The sequence below is a fragment of the Parus major genome, chromosome 1A (genome assembly GCF_001522545.3).
Source record: "Parus major isolate Abel chromosome 1A, Parus_major1.1, whole genome shotgun sequence".
Taxonomy (NCBI): domain Eukaryota; kingdom Metazoa; phylum Chordata; class Aves; order Passeriformes; family Paridae; genus Parus; species Parus major.
Window position 1 is genome coordinate 40,095,075 of NC_031773.1, and position 16,964 is coordinate 40,112,038.

The 16,964-nt window shown below is 33.9% G+C and overlaps 1 protein-coding gene across 1 annotated transcript in view; it reads right to left on the reverse strand.

Moving 5' to 3' along the window:
- MGAT4C (MGAT4 family member C) overlaps positions 1 to 16,964 on the reverse strand; it is a 323,879-nt gene that overhangs the window by 246,679 nt on the left and 60,236 nt on the right. The window contains exon 2 of the mRNA XM_015629496.2: positions 1,475 to 1,575. The gene's annotated coding sequence lies outside the window, so the exon portion shown is untranslated. The remainder of the gene's footprint in view (positions 1 to 1,474; positions 1,576 to 16,964) is intronic.

Consider the following 16,964-nt stretch of genomic DNA (forward strand, 5'->3'; position numbering starts at 1 on the left):
AGTATAAACTGTGTTTCCAGACACACAATAGAGTTATAGAGTGATTTGTGTTGGAAGGCACCTTACACAGACCTTCTAGTAAACATACCTGCCATAGGAAGAGACATCTTTCCCTACATCATATGGCTTAAAGCCTCCACTGGCATGATCTTGAACACTTCCAGGGATGGAGCATCTACAACTCCTCTGGGCAATCTGCTTCAATGTCCCCCTACCCTCATAAATATTTTTTTCAGTATGCCAAACATAAACCTACGCTCTTCTAATAAAAAGTCATTGCCCTTTGTCCTGTCAGTGCAAGAGCTGGTTAAAAGCCTTTCTCTTTATTTCTAACTGTCCCTTTACATATTGAAAGGCTGTGATAAGGTGCCCCTTAAGCCTTTTCTTCTCCAGACTGAACAACTGCAACTCTCTTAGCCTGTCTTCACAGGTCAGGTTTTCCTGACCTGCATGACCTGTATTATTTTTATGGCCCTCTTCTGCCCCCTCTCTGAAAGAACCATGTCCTTCTTGTACTGGAGACCCCAATATAAGAGAAAAGCCTTCTTTTAATAAGCAATACTCCCTGGAATATACTGCATGTAACTAGCCCTGAAAGTGCTTCTTACTGCTCTTATAAGAAGCAAAAATGGTGATTCTTAAATTATTCATAACTTTCTTTCTCCTTGAGGCAATATCTGACCCACAAATATGTACAGGATGGAAAATGTCTCTCTTAGAGATAAAAGAAATGCTGATTTATATATCATTCATTTAATTCCCCTTGATTAAAATTAATGTTTTAAGTGAGCATTTTATATATTACGTTTAATGTAAAGGACTGATTAAATAGATATGTTTTCTCTAATCTTTCTAGTAAAATAGCAAAATAGGTATGCTTGATGACAATGGTTTTACCAAAGCTTATTTCACAAAAGACATTCTGTATTGTCTAAGTGACCAAGACTTGACAAGACAGCTTTGTACAGCTTTGTTTTCTGTGTGCTTAATTTACTCTTTCCATTCCACTTGGTTATTTCAGTTAAGCTTGGCCAGTTTTTTGTTTTCTGCTTTAGGAAAAACACCCAGCTAAAATCCCCAAATAAACAAAAACATAAAAAGATAGTTACATTTGTCTAATATGTACATAGCAGTTTTTATACCCTTTTTCATTTGCCCTCATGTCACACCTTGATTTAAAAACCTGAATTCTTGTTTTAATGACACCCAGTTATATAGAGGACAATTAGTTTTCAATTCTCCTTCCTTTTTTCCTTCACACAGTTTTACTTTTAACTTACAACTTTGAAACAATCGTGAGAAATTTAGCAAAGCAATATATTTTGAAAGAGATTGCAAGGAGCCCCTCACACCATGGATGTCATTCATTTTAACACATACTATTAATAACAACGCCTACTAAATACAGAGGTTTCTGTTTTCCTATAGAGATTCACTATAACATTAAATATTTAACATTGAATATTTCAATTACCTTTTAACCTTGCCAAATCTAGGAGCTCTCTGAAGGGCTTGACTTTATGTGTCAAGGTCACACAGTGAAATCCAAGCTACAGCTGCTTCACTGAAAAGAATCTGCAGAGAAAAATAAATCCATGTAAATATTTCAGAATATCTTTTCTTCCTTTTTCTTTTTCCCAGTGGTTCACTTTACAAAATCATCCTGTTGCATACAAAATAGCTAAACATTTTCAGGATAACGTTCCTTACCCGGTGCTGTCATGGGTTGGTCCACACACTGTGTACTTCTTGAGGAGAAAAACTTTTCAGGGAGTAAATGGATATTCTGGAGACAGAACCACAGAATTTACATTCCTTACATGTGGAGAATTCACACACATACTCTCATAGTCCCAGTGAAGCACTGACACTTCCATATGCAAAAGTGCAAGACAAAATTTGAAAGAGCCTTTTTTTAAACTAGAATAGAAAAGAGCAATGGCTAGGTATTATTTTTTATTTCTTATCTACGTGATGAAGTGGTTCTAGTGGAAAAGCACTTGCACACAGTCCATTTAGAATGATAGAACTAGGATTCTAAATTAAAAATGGCTTAGGTTGGAAGAGATCTTCAAAAACCTTCTAGTTATTTCTTGAAAACTTGTCAAATTTGAGTTTATTTTTTAAAATAGAAATGAAATTTGAGATGGATTTTGTGGACAAAAAAAATACTTCTATATTATAGGGAAGGACTTGGATTGTGGAGTCACAAAGTAATCACAGGAAGTTATGAATTAAGTTGCACTTATGCTCTTATCATCTATCAGTAGTTACCTTTCCAGTAAAACAAGGTTCTTAAATTAAATATGTCATGCAAGAATACCATAAACACTGCCATACAGAAGCCATGAAGCATCACTATCTTCTCTTTAATAAATATTTTCTAAATTGCAAGGTTTGAAAACCATTTTTACTGAAAGATGGGTGCAAAATTCAGAAAAAGTTCCTTCCACAATATGGCACACAATTCAGGCAGAAATGCACTTATTTTTGATCAGAAAATTTAGCAAAAATATTTAGCTAAAATATTATAGCTCAGCCTGCTACCCCCAGTGACAGGATAGATCTAGTTTTAGTTTTCCTTTTGGAAACCCTTTATGCTGACAAACTTGAATCTAGCTATAAAAGTGTGCTTCTAAATGTATAATGAAATTATTTCTGTAAATAGAATTTTTGGAGGAAACATCCCTTTATATTGCACTTAGATACAGCTTTTTATGAGATGAAAATTTACCATCCAAGCAATAAAAAAACCAAACTAAAATAAACAGAAACTAAAATATAGATAAGTGATATAACAAAATTTACTGAACATTTTAGAACTATAATCAATCTATCCTATTCTTTGTGACAGAGTGCTCTAGTTTAAAGTCTAGTTAAGATTTTTGTTATGCATAACAAGAGAAACCTTTAGGAAAAATATCTCAAAGCTTGTAAAAGACAAGTAAGCAATAATTCATAAATTCAGTTTCTCAGGTACTTTGAATTTGGATTTCTTACAAGTCTTCTAAGGAGGCAAGAGGAAGAATTTTGGTGGAGAACTTAAAGCTCTTGTTCTCTGTTGGAGTTAACTATTGATACAATGCACACAATAGATAGGAGCACTTTCAGAGATCTCACTGTATATGGAATAAAGCAACATAGGTGATATGCTAGCTTTCAATGCTTCTATCTTTTGCTCAGCCTGTGTAATTGATATTCTGTCTCAGAGTAGAGATATAGCAAACACTCCTGGATGCACTGATAAACTAACAAGAACCATTTATTCTGAGTGTGCCTCTGTTTAGCCCCTTCTTATACTCCTTCAGATTGCGGGGAATATAAAGTTACTTACCTAATATAGGAACAGATTCCCAGAAGACAGGGAAAAATACCTGATTGTGATGATGATGTGCATCAAAAGCCAGCATTTATTGCTGCAACACACCAATAGAATGTGTGCATAATTCAGTTGTTTGTTTCATGTTTAAACATGCATAAAATCCCTGAGACTTTCTCTGTCCTACAGCTTCCTGAACTTGTGGAAGAGACAAAGAACTTCAGACTTTTATTTTTTCTGTGACAAAAGTTATGTAAGGTATTTCTCCTGACCTGCTCAGTTAACATTTTTTTGAATAGCACCTTACTATTTTTGTCTCAACAGAACAGATCAGATTTGTCCTGCAGTCACTCACCAGTTAGCTCTGAACAAGACATTTCATGTAGAAAATATCCTTGGAAATAATAGACATGGGCTCATGTGAGAGTATCAAATGATATAAGCCGTTACATTTCTTGCCAAAGTATACAGCAGAGACAAAGATAACCAGGTAACATGAGAAACACAATGTATTAGTAAGTCAATCATGGTGTTGGGGTTCTGTCTTTTTTTAGTTAAAGTACAGGAAAAAAAAAAAGGGAACTGGTCAAAGTGAAGACAAAGTCAAAACAAAAACAGTATGTGATTGTCTCAAAAAACATAGCCTATACCTGTACCAGTACTAATTAAAATATATGTATAAAAGAAAAATTTCCCCTCTGAAACAAGAGATTATATTTAAGTTCAATGTTTGTGAGCAAAAGAAAACTATGATTTTTTTCTGGATGAAGTTGCATTAAAACCAGAACTCTCCATGTTCTTAAAAAAACCATCTCTCTCTGTAAGTATTTCTGTACAAAAAAATAGCAACAGGCCAACTTAGGTGAAATGTCTACATGTCACTTAAACTTCTCAAGCTTTGAGGGATATAAACAACTCCACATAGTTTAACTTAAAGTATGACATTTCTAATGAAAGGATTTAAGATTTTTTTTTTTAAGACACTTAGGAAAACATATACATTAAAAATTCACATTATACACAATACTTATGTAAGTTGGAATGAAAAAGATCATATGTGAAGTATAGACTGATAAATTGACGTCAAAAGGTTTTCTTTCTACACGATAGGTAGGAAATAGTAGGGTTTAGAGAAATAGGTTTATTCTATGGAGAAACATAAATTTAGTGAATACATGATACAGCACCTACTAGGCCAAGTACTCATGCAAGACATGTATGATACTAGTAACTTAACCAACACTGCAGAGAAGCTAATGCTGATTTAGGTGTCCTTTGTTTCGCAGCATCTGTCTTTCAATCACATATGAAAGAAATTCTAGTTATCCAATACCAAATTATCATCAAACAACAGAATTTTTGATACTAAAACAGCATTCAGAAATAAACAAAAAGTTAAAGTAGAAAACAGGGATTTTTCATGGTAATGAGTGCACAGAACAAGAGGGGTTTTGTTGCTGTCACTGAACCACTGTTCATCTGGAGACATGATTGCCAGCCACCTGGTTCAGAAATATAGAGACATATGGTACAGTTATTAATACTGACCCAAAGTTATTCCAGTGAGCATATTCCAAGTTTGAAAAAAGACCCTGATAAATATTCATTTAAATATGTAAATAAATGTGTTCTATTATAAATTCTATTCTAAAAGTAAACATGCTTTCACTGCCAAATCAAAACCTCCTAAATGCTAGGAGTTCACAATAGTTTTGGGAGTTGAACATATTATATTTATGAATTCCTATGATATCCAGTAAAATTAAATGCAAAGGAGAGCAGTAAAATAAAAACATAACATCATACCGATCAGCATTCAAATCTAAAATGTGGCTAAGATCTGAATTAGCATAGCTGCTTTGCAAATAAACTATAAATCTTATTGTGGTCTTAAGCAACAAGCCAAAATTAATGAATGAACGTATTAGAAACAAAATGGTAGGGATTACAATCCTACTGATCAGAAAAGGAAAACCTAGAACTAAATAACAGTTATAAAAACAACTCAGTTATCTCTTATGTTTATTCCATTTACAAATATCATGCCACATTTTCCATTCAGTGCATGAGTGCATTTTTCCAAGTTTTCCCAAACACAATTTTATTGGAAATGCTTGTACAATTTTCAGCTGTGCTTAAGTTATACAGTTAACTAGTCTAATAAAATTACAGGCCTCAAAGGGGGAAAAATATATAAATGTGATTGGTCTGAACAGGGCACATAAAATCCTGTAAGGATTGTGAGTCATGTGCAGCTATTAAGTTCTTTCGTTTCAGTTATTTTATTTTGGTCCAAATGAAATGAAGAATTTTCCTCTCAAACTTCCCATGATCAAAAGTATCTTAGGTTTTCCCAGCTGCTCTTCTTTTAGATTTTCCCAAAACATGAGATCTTCCAGGTTAAAGTACAGCTCTGCAGGAAGAACCACTTAAAGTGTTGTCATTCTTCCTTCTGTTTACATTTGTGCCAGCCCAAGTTGCAAAGGCAGGTATTCCAAGTAGTAGGGTATGAACACATGATGGGAGGCTGTAGAACAGAGTCATACTCTCAGTAGCACCCAGGACAGGAAGCATTAGACACAAACTGAATTGCATTTAAGTATGAGAAGTGACTAAACTGTGAGAGTAGTCAAACAGGGGACCAAGTTACAGAGAGAGCTTAGCCTGTGGTGTCTCTATTCTTGGAGATATTGGAAACCTGTTATTTAAAGCCCTGAAGAACCTGCTCTAGCTGACCCCGATATCAGCAGTGGGGTTGGACTCGAAGATGCCCAGAGATGAGCGCTGATCTCAGCTGTTCAGTGATTTCAGGGAACACACCCAGAAGTTCCATAGCAGGGCCAATGCACCCAAACTGTGGCCATTGTAATCCAGAGGGTTATGTTAGGATGCAGTTATTGTGCACCACAACCAGGATTCCATTGCCTACAGAGAGGGTCTTTCACTTGTGGCAAGGCATCCAATGGTCCAGGAAGAGTGGCCCATCAAGTACTATCCAAATTTTACATAGTCTGCAAATTATTTTGAGTGAAACTCTCCAAAGATGAAACCTAACCAAATCAAACCACATCCTAACTGCTACAGGTTAAACTTCTGCTAATGAGGTTGGTGGGTTGTTTTGCAGATAGCAACTCTGCAGAAATAAAGCTAGACCATACTTTTCGTAAAACTAGTCAAACTGAAAAACATTTTAAAAAACCAAAACCCTTTTCCCCCAACTACCTGCACTTCCCTTTAAAGACTACTTTATATTTAGTAAAATGTATCTTATAATATATATCAGTGAAGTGATTTGTTTGGTTTATGCTGTCATGCTTGTCTCAAGAGCCAAAACAAATGTCCAGCATAAGAGTTTCTCAAGTACATTAACAGGCAATCAACAGGAAACCTCTGTTAAAAGAAAGCAGAAAGCAGCACATTAACCTTTTATATTCAGTACAAAAAATATAAATATTTCACATAAGGTTATGTGAATGTGTGTGCTCATATATAACCAGTATTTTTGGGGGTAATGTTTGTGGAAGAAATACATCATCTTGTAGGAGAAAATTTAATTTTCAAACTACATAGCTGAAAAACATCAAGGTCCTATAATGCTAAATTATACCTGTTTAATAGGCAAACTGTGTGGATCTGACTAGCAATGCAGAGTTCCATATTTTACTTTTGACTCTTTTTAATCTGTCCTGCTACTCCTTTTCTTATTAGCATAACTGCTTAACTTTACATATTTCAGGAAAAGATAACTTAGTCTAATAAGCCCATTACAAGCTCATTAATGTCAGGCCTCTAAGGAAAGATATGTATCACTTGTCTTTTATCATTCTCCTTTCAGTTTCTTTCTTATTCTTCTCCCTCAAAACTCTTCTGTAAAGGTGAGAGACAGCATGAGCACTTTATTTATTTGCCACCTGTCCATTGACACCTACCATCTTACTTGAAAGACACTTGCTTTCCCAGCTCTGTTACAGGTCAGCTTTTTCTTCTCTCCTTCATTATCTTGGAGATACTGTGTTTAATGAAAAGCCTATATACAAAATATCCAACTTCTGTTATATATTTTTAATCACCAATATCCTCCCCATTGTGAAAGTTACGTTACTTTCCTTGCTGTAACTTTCATAAAATTTTGAGCATCAGCCTTCTCCTAAATGAAGTTCTCTCTCATCCTGAGAGAATACATTCTGTTTTCACACAAACAAAAATTGGTAAAAATCCTCCTTTGAATTCCTTACAAACTATACTCTTGCTATCATGCTGCAGCCCAACAAATCTTGCAGATAGATATTTGTGCATCAAAACACCAACCTGTCTATTCTTCACATGGATTATGCCAAGTGTATGAAAATGTTAACATGGTTCATAAAAATGAGCTTTCTGAAATCGCCAAATAAAAACACCATAGTTAAAATACATTAGCATGTCTAATGACCTTTATATCTTAATATCTTACTACTTTTCTATGCAAAAGTATGCCCCTGAATTTAAGTTTGGAGCTCAGTGCCGTTTTCATTTCACTGCATTTCTACATCTGAGGCTTCCTAGATGATTCACAATGTGAAACCTTTCCTAATGGGTCCCAGAGAGCAAGGCTGATAAAGGTATACATTTATCAAAAACTCTACTTCAGCCACCTGCATGTTCACCAGAGATGACAATACTTTTCCAGTAGAGGCTCTCAAGAATTCTGGATGCTCATTAGATGCACTACTGAGTGACAATTTTATAATGAAAGAAAAAGGTCACCTCATTGTTAATTGGTTGTTTGTGTTGCATCAGCAACATATCTTTCACCAAAATAAGTGCCAGTCAGCAAAAGTGAAACATTTATCTGTACCCACAGTGTTGATTAGCTGGAGATAAGTATAGATGAATACCTTGTGTTAAAATATAATATAAAAATGGAAATCAAAACAGGAAACAAAAATTTTGCACATACATAATATTTTCTTTTGGTATACATGAATGTTTTGAAACTTTAAAAATTTACCTTGGAAGAACATATGAGAATATTTATTGAAATGGAATTCTTAAGGGATGTAATTTATTAAAGAAATAGTGAAATAGAGTTAACATAATTAGGAAAAATTACCCACAACAGTAAAGGAATTAATTTGATAATAAGTAAGAATCCTTCAGTGCATTAGTGTTCCAGCATTTACTATTCCATGTAATCTGTTTTGTAAGCAGGTCCTCACCAGCAAAATTGGAGATCTTACATTCTGAAACTCTGATAACTCTGCAAGGGTCTTAAAACTGGGCACAAGATTAGAAAGAATTCTTACAATATGGCTCTTCACTGCAAAAAACAAAGCCAAGATCTCCTCCTTGTCAAGGGCTTGCTGACTGGCAATGTAATCTGAGTTCCCTGTCTTTTAAATATTTGCACTTGATACAGTGAACATTATTAAGATGATTATTAACTCAGTCACCATCAACAATTTCATTTTTGCTTTGATGTTAGTACATTTGACCCAAATAAACATAAATGACCAGACAAAAATGGTATTTAAAGGTACCAATAGAAGAGTATAAAAAAAAATCTCATAATCAGAATTAGCTTAGTGAAATCAGGCTTTCTTTGTGCCTCGTAATTGCTGAGGAACTGAGCTTAGTTAAATCCGCAGAAAGCTTTGTTGCAATTGCATATTCAGAGTGTCAGATATCTTTTCATAAAGACCTACACTAAGTAATGGTGGTTTTAGGTGTCCTATCCTTAATGCAGCACAGACTAAGGTAAGGAAGACAAGAGAGAAATATCTGCAATAAGCTGATACATGTTTGAATACATTGCATTCAAGTGTTGCACTAGCAAAACACTTTTTGCATCAAAATGACTTGACTATTACTAAGTCCTGGGAAACACCTTGAGTTAGATGCTTCAGGTGTTTTAGTATCTGATTCATTACTTCTCCAAGGTCTAAATTCTCTTTTCCAAGAGGTAAATATTGGCTTAATATTAGCAAAAAAATCATTTCTATATGAAGGACTTAACTACCTAATGAGCAGAAAAAAAAAGAAAAAAAAAAAGCACAACAAAATTTCATAAAGAATTACTTAGGCCATCAAAATTATAAATATTCAGTAAGGTGTTTTTTTCCCCTCTCACTGAGTTAGTTGAGAAGATCTAGTCATATAAAGATCTTCATATAAAGAATTTTAAATATTCTTAGAAGAAAGTCAGTCATGCATACTTGACAAGCTGCTTGTCATCCAACAAGTAAACAGGATGCTTTATGCATAAACATTGGCATATAATGAAAATACATTGCTGAAATAGCATGTTGAAAAATTTCCATTATCCTAGAAATCTATATTGCAGTGTAATGAAAAAAATAAACAAAACTTTAAGCAACTATTTTTGTAAACATCAATTACGGATCACAGACTATTTAACAAAACAATAACTAAAATGGAAAGACTAAAAACTCCATGCCATTCATTGTGCTACACAGGCTGTGAGATGTGAAATTAGAGAAAATGGGACATGATGAAAAACAATGATACCAAAACAAAACCAGATTTGGATACATTTCTGGGAAAACTAAAAAGAATATCAAGTTGTTAAAGGACAGATGGTTTATATCTTAATTCTTAGCTAAGCTTCAATAACTATTTTAATATTAGTCTTCATTACATGACACATTTGTTTACTCATGTCTTCACGTCATAAATTATATGAGAGGCAAAATTTTCTATTTATTAGAAATCCAAACAAATTTTCTATTTATTACAATCCAAAGAAATCTGGAAGTCTTTGGAAGAGCATGAATTTCATGTCTTCCTGGTGTTAGAACAAGTTACATACTAGACAAGATTAAATTCATGCCTGTCAACTCCTCATAAATATATAAGGTAATAACCTTAATTTTACAGTTTTTTTAAAAAATAAAGACCTAGCTCCATTGAATTTTTCAGGTTTTCATGTTGCTGGAAATGTTTCACACTGTACTCCAAGAATAGGTAAGGCAGAAAAAATAATAAAAGAAAAAAAAAACATTCTTCAACATATTAATACATGTAGGGGTATTTAATGACAAAATATAAAATTATTACAGGTTCTATCTAAGTGTAACAATATACATTTATCTTAAACTTTTATACTTAAAAGAATATACATATGAAAACAATATATAAAGAGAATTGTGTTTTAAAAGACTGGGAAAACAAGAAAAATTTTTGATTTTTCATCTAATTCTTTTAGTATCTATACAACTTCTTTTTGACAAAAGTGCTATTAATGGAAACATCTTATTACCATGTTTAAAATACTTTTAAAGCTGTGAAGTTTCATAAACCCAAAGTTACTGACAGTAACTGAAGGTGACACCTTTTATGGATATTTTCTTTTGTGTGTTGACTTTGTAGATGCTGTATCTCTTTGTTGTTTTAATTAAAGTCAGTCATGAATGCACTGTGAAGAAAGTGAGTCATAGCATATCTGAAGTTTGAATGAATTGATCCTTAAAGCTTTGGTAAAATCCATATCAAAATTTCAGCAGTTCTCACAGTTTATTAAACCCTGTATTTCTGTAAAAAAATCTTAGTGCTCCTAAGTCGAGTGTGTGCAAGTTATTCACAAAAAACTAAGATCAGAAACATAGTTTCAAAGTTTTGAAACTTTATATCCAGGAATAATTTGCAGCAATGCCCCCGATTGGGGCTCTCATGTTCACTCATCAGCATGTGTTACAGCAGGATCTGGAGATAAAAAATATGCAGTGCACCTTTCAGTTTCCCAAAAACTTTTAAAAATAGACACACACAGACAATCCCCTTATTACAGAATTACCTAAAACACAGTCTTAAACTGCCTCAAATGGCTTTCACTTTGTTTTTGATGTGTGAAACCACTGAAACAACAATCCAGAGGTACTAGAATGATTTAGAAAAAATCACAGCAGTCCTGGGAATGATTTGGGGATTATATTGAACATCTGTGTTCTCAGAATACAATCTGTGGTGGAAAAAAAGGTGAAAAAAAAAAAGGTAAAAAAATGGTAAAAAAATTAGATTAATTATCTACATAGTTTGTTTCTCAGTTACTTGGGAATAGAGTGGTGGTATGTCACCACACAGACTGACAGATTCATGATCCCCCCCATCATTCAGTGATTTACTATGGTCACTAAAGTGAAATCTTCAAGAAGGGAAAAACCCCAACACCAGACAAACCCTACTTTAAAGTAGACCACCATCACAGACCACTCAGCACTTTGTCATGATACTGTGGAACATCCATAGCAAGGAAAGCTTAATGGAGAAGCTGAAAGAAATAATTTAGTTTATTTTCCTCTACCCTCTGTAGAACTTCACTGGGTGTAAATTATGAAATCTGAAGGGTACCAAGAAAATCTATGTTCATATTGCCACAGAACTACTCAGAATCACCACTGAAAAAAATAAATAACACACATTGTATTTGGGTTTTGTTATTATTTACTCAACCTCTCTTCCATATTATTCAAAAGTTTCTGCAAGAAGCTGAACAATTCTCTGGACTCTCAATGCTGGAAAAGGACTCAAGTTACAAAAATGGAACCTCAGTATCTTCCATAGATTCATCAGGATTTATAAAGGAAGATCTCCACAACATTAAAAGAGAACAAAACACACAAGCTGTTGAAATATATTAAAAACCTAAAATATTTTTAAATCAATGTCACAATATTTGCCCATCTGCTCCTCAGTCATCAGAGTGGAAAATTGAAAAAGGCAAGCTCTGATAAGAACTATATCTGAGGACAAAATTTTAATTAAAATATGCTTTTGAGCTTTAAACTTTAAAATATGCTTCCAGCGTCTTGCATTTTAAAATTCTGTACACAGATGTGGTGAAAATCAGATTTTTGATTTATCTTCTCAACAATGACAAAGGCAAGAGTTTTCCAACACCAAAAGCTGACACTGTAGGAAATACTACTTTACTTTTAGAAAAAAAAGACAGCAACTGACTTTTTAGTAATCCCAGAGAATATGTATTTTGGTAGCAAAAGGGATTTACTGGAACAGGAAAGGAATTATAACTGTATTTGTAAGGCTTTCATGTATACACTCTGCAATATTTAAAGTAATTTTTAAATTGATAACAATCTTTATCAGCTCTGGAGCAAAAAACCCTTAAATTACCACTAAGACAAGATTCAAACCTACCAGGCTGTGTAGAACTACTCACAAACAGACAAATACATTCACAAATACAAATTGATACTTCCAGGGAACTATGGCCTGGCTCTTAGTGCCTGACAACCTTGCAATTGAATGAATTTCTGATATCAGACACTGCTCTCAGACATTCCTTTTAGCTCAAACAAAATCCCTGTAAGACTTGATTCCAAAGAAAGTTCAAATGCCAGCAATGCCTGCAGACTTTAATGACACTTGGAATAATGAGCCTGATTAATATCACTGTAAGTTTCTACTATCTATTGGAGAAGTCTTAAAATTATTTTCAGTGATTGTTAGTATTTTGCTAAGGGCATTATAAGAGCCCCTGGGCATTTAGGAGATTTTGAGAAGTAAAATATTAGCAACTAAATCAGCTTTTTATATTTTCCTTTTAGATTAGGTGCATTTTCCATTTAGTTTGTGGATTTAAGGGTCAGAAAACTAAAACTTGGTTAGGGGCCATATTGAGTGAAAAGTGAGAAGAGTTACACTTTTGGCAAGTATTTCTCTCTTCAATAGAGTGAAATGTTAAATAAGGCAATAAAAATATAAAGCATATAAAGGCAACCAGCATTAATATATTACACACTCTGACCAGCTTGTATTTTGCAAAATCTTGTAAAGGGAAATATTACAACATCCATTTGCCTTTTAAAAAGTTTTACATCCATAATAAAAGTCTCCAGAACCAAAGTGATTTAAATATATCAGATATTTCTGAAGCTGAATTATATAAAGCTCTTTTTACTCATCCTAGGAAACCTTTTTTTTTATCAAATAGAAGAAAAAATGAATAAATTTATTTGTTTGTTCTTGGGTTTTAAATTTTGATTTCCAGAGAGGCAGTAGCAAATTAATTGCCTTCCCAAAAGAAAAGCTTGCCTAATTTTTTTTCTCAGAAACCTTTGTGTTTAAAATAAAGCTATCATGATGTACAAGGCTTGTGTAGTGTGTAATATTGGTTTCAGCTTGGTACAGAGACAACACTTTCTGTCTGCAAAGCAAATCTTTTGTTTTCCTCAAGCCTCTTCCTGTCAGATAAAAGGTCTATTATATTTCCAAAGGTCTTGACTGGAGGAAGGTGAACTCGGTGTTGTTTTTCATAGTCTTTATCCTGAGGTAAATTGATCTTCATTAGAACAGACACTTGTTTTTCCTTTGAGCTTACTGTGGATGTTTTCCTCAATTCAAGGATACACAGCTGCTGAGGTGGCTAACATCCAATCAGACAAGAAATCAGTGGTTATAGACCACTGGATGAGACAAAGAGAAAAGTGGTTTACTGGAAAAGAGTGATATCAGCTCATCTAATGTTCCTGCACAGCCCATGGAATTCCTACTTGTGGTAAATGCTTCCTTTGGAGGGTCAAGCCATCAAAAGAAAAATTTTCACTGAGAATAATCTATCTAAAAAACAAAACAAAACAAAACAAAACAAAACACTTATGAATTACTATTTTTCATATGCAACCTAATTACGCAGGGTAAAAAAGGAAAGAAGTAACTTATCTGGAAGAGAGATGTGAGTGCTATTGCTGGCTACATATAACCACTTCAGAATTGAGTTAAATGTTTCTTTTTTGGGGGTGAATTTATAAAAAATGAGGCAACTAGAGGTGCTATTTAGCTTTTAACTTCCAGCATAAGTTACTAGACTACGATGGCTCCTGGTGCCACTCTAAGCAGAAACATATTCAAATATTTCAGCTTTGGGCTTCTACCACTCCTTAAAAAAGTTATGTGTGTGGAATGCTGTAGAATCATCTTTAGCCATTAATTATGACAACTAAATTATCTTTTATATCTGGTGTATTAAATGCATGCTACAGTTCAAAGAACACAGTTTATCTTCCTTAGTGAAAAAAAAAATCTACATAAAATAACCTATTCATCATTTTTGTGTACTATGAGCTACAAACCCCTAAGCACAGCAGAGAACATGTGATTGCACACTTCAGGTGCTTCTGTATAGGATAAGAAAAAAATTTAAATGGCTTGTAGGACTTCAGAGTGAAGGATGAAATGATGGACAAGATGCCTCCACCACTAAAAAACCCTCTGAATGTTTTCAATAATTAGTAAATATGAACATAAACAAATAAGTATTTGCTAGCCTGCACAGAATACATTTCTTCATAATAACTTCATTTCAGCTGAAAGAAATTGACTGCTTAATCAAAATCAGTGATTTCTTATTGATAAGGGATCCTGTCCAGCTTGTATGGAGTTCATGAGATGTAATGAATATTAGTTTTAAATTACTATTTATAGACTCACCACTGACCAAGGCCAAGCCCATCAGTGGCAGTTATAGTTCCTGTGGGATAACAGATTTTAGAAGGGGTTAAAAAATCCTTAGGCATTAGCAGGCAGAGAGAACATGTGGGAGACACTCTGTGGACACCAAGGCCAGTGAGGAAGGAGGGGCAGAATGTGCTCCAGGAGCCAGAGCAGGGATCCCCTGCAGCCTGTGGAGAGGACTGTGGAGGGGAAGCTGTGCTCCAGGAACCCCTGGTTGTATTTTCTCTCCCCTCTCCAACACAGGATGGGAGGGAGAGATTTGGTGAGCACCTGATGTCCAGCCATGGTCAACTATCACATGAAATTACTTTCCTCACCAGTGGCATGATTATTGCATCCAGTGTGTCTATCCAGACTACAAATAATAACTCAGCAAAATACTGAGGAATATTCAAACACATTTATAAGAAGCATTGAAAATTGAACATATATATTTGTTTACTGTTCAAGCCCTGTTTCAAGGAGCTCAGTCAACTCAGTGTAACAGGAGCAATTTCATGCAGTCTTTAAATACCTCTCTAGGGAACAGAAATTGCCCTATAGGGAGCTCCCAGTCTGGCATATAAGGTTATGATAAAGCAACAAGCTAGACTAAAACTGTATATACTGCAAATAAAAGTAAGTTTTTATAGACAATAGAAGGATATTTTTTCTTGAGAACAATTAACTAAGGCTGAGCTAAATTCTTCATGACTGGAATTTTTTTGATTGAGGTTTTGTTAGATAATTCAAAAGCAGTATGAAACATGTCACAATAATAGGGTCTTTGTCTCATTATGCAGGAAATAAGGTTACATGATCAGCATGAACTTTTCTGACTCTATGAAGCCACTGAGGAAAAAAATTAATTCCAAAAATAGATGAAGATTCATCAACCCATCATTAATAAATGCAGACTCCGTAGTGATTTTTTCATAATATCTCATCTTTGTCATAATCCTTACCTTTTCTTTCTTTTTTTTTTTTTTTTAATGATGTATTTTAAAGAGAATTATTTAGAAAACATGTAGATATATGTATGTTTGCTTTGCTTGTCAGAAAAGACAGTGAACCTTCCAGTAAATGAAAACAGGAAAATCTTTTTGTAGGAATTATGCTAAATGAAACCAAAACCATTGTATCAGGACCTAAATAGTATACATACAGAACGTTTTCAGTTGGAAGGGACCCTAAACAATCCACAAGTCCAACCCTAGAGAGAATGGCCTGTACAGGGATTGAACCCATAATCCTGGTGTTTTTAGCACCATGCTGTAAATCACCTGAGCTAATTTCAGGGATTTACGATAAGAATAGTTATTTTGTCAGCCAGATAGAGAAAAAAATTACTAAAACACTTGACTTTCATATGATTTAATTTTATATGTAGTAAGAGACATGACTTAAATTACAAGGCTACTGAAGAAACAGTTCAATGAAGTCCTCAAAGGTTCTTCCTCCTATGTGTTAAATGTTAGTCTGTTCTCATCAACGCCCTTACAACTCCAATTATGCTAGAGGAGAGAAGGGAAAAGAGAAAGAAAAAATACTGTTATCCATACTATTTTATTTTGCAACCTTAAGGTTGAGGTAGGTAAAAACATTACTTGCTACCTGTACTCCTTATTTCTTTAGAAGAGGTGAATTTTTAGAGCTATGCTAAAAGGAATGAAAAAGTTCTAAGTTCTAAAAACACTTTGTTAGTCTTTTTACAGCTAAATTTTAGACATTAATTTAATAAATTATTTTTTCCACAAAAATGGAAATGCTCACAAGCAACATCTTACTGGGGAGTTGCTACATAATATTGAATTTATTTAAATTTTGTTTACATTTAGAAAAGTGTTCTGCCCAGACAGAAAGTTCCACCACTGCTTACATTTAGATAAAAATCTAACAATAATTCTGGGATCTATTTGTTTTGGTTTTTTTAAACAGAAAACAGACTTTTCACCCTTTCCCTCATGGTCCAAAGCAGAACAATCCTCCTCACTTTAGCTAAGATTTTGACATGTCTATTTCTGCACATCCAATTCTTTTCTACCATTTTACTGCTGTCCATCATATCCATAAACTTACTCTGGAAATATCTCAATCAGCCTCTGACTGAATTCTAAATTTCCTTCAGACGATGTTTCTATTCACACTTACATTAGTCCTTCGCTAAAGTCAGTTAATAACACATTTTTCCTTTTAG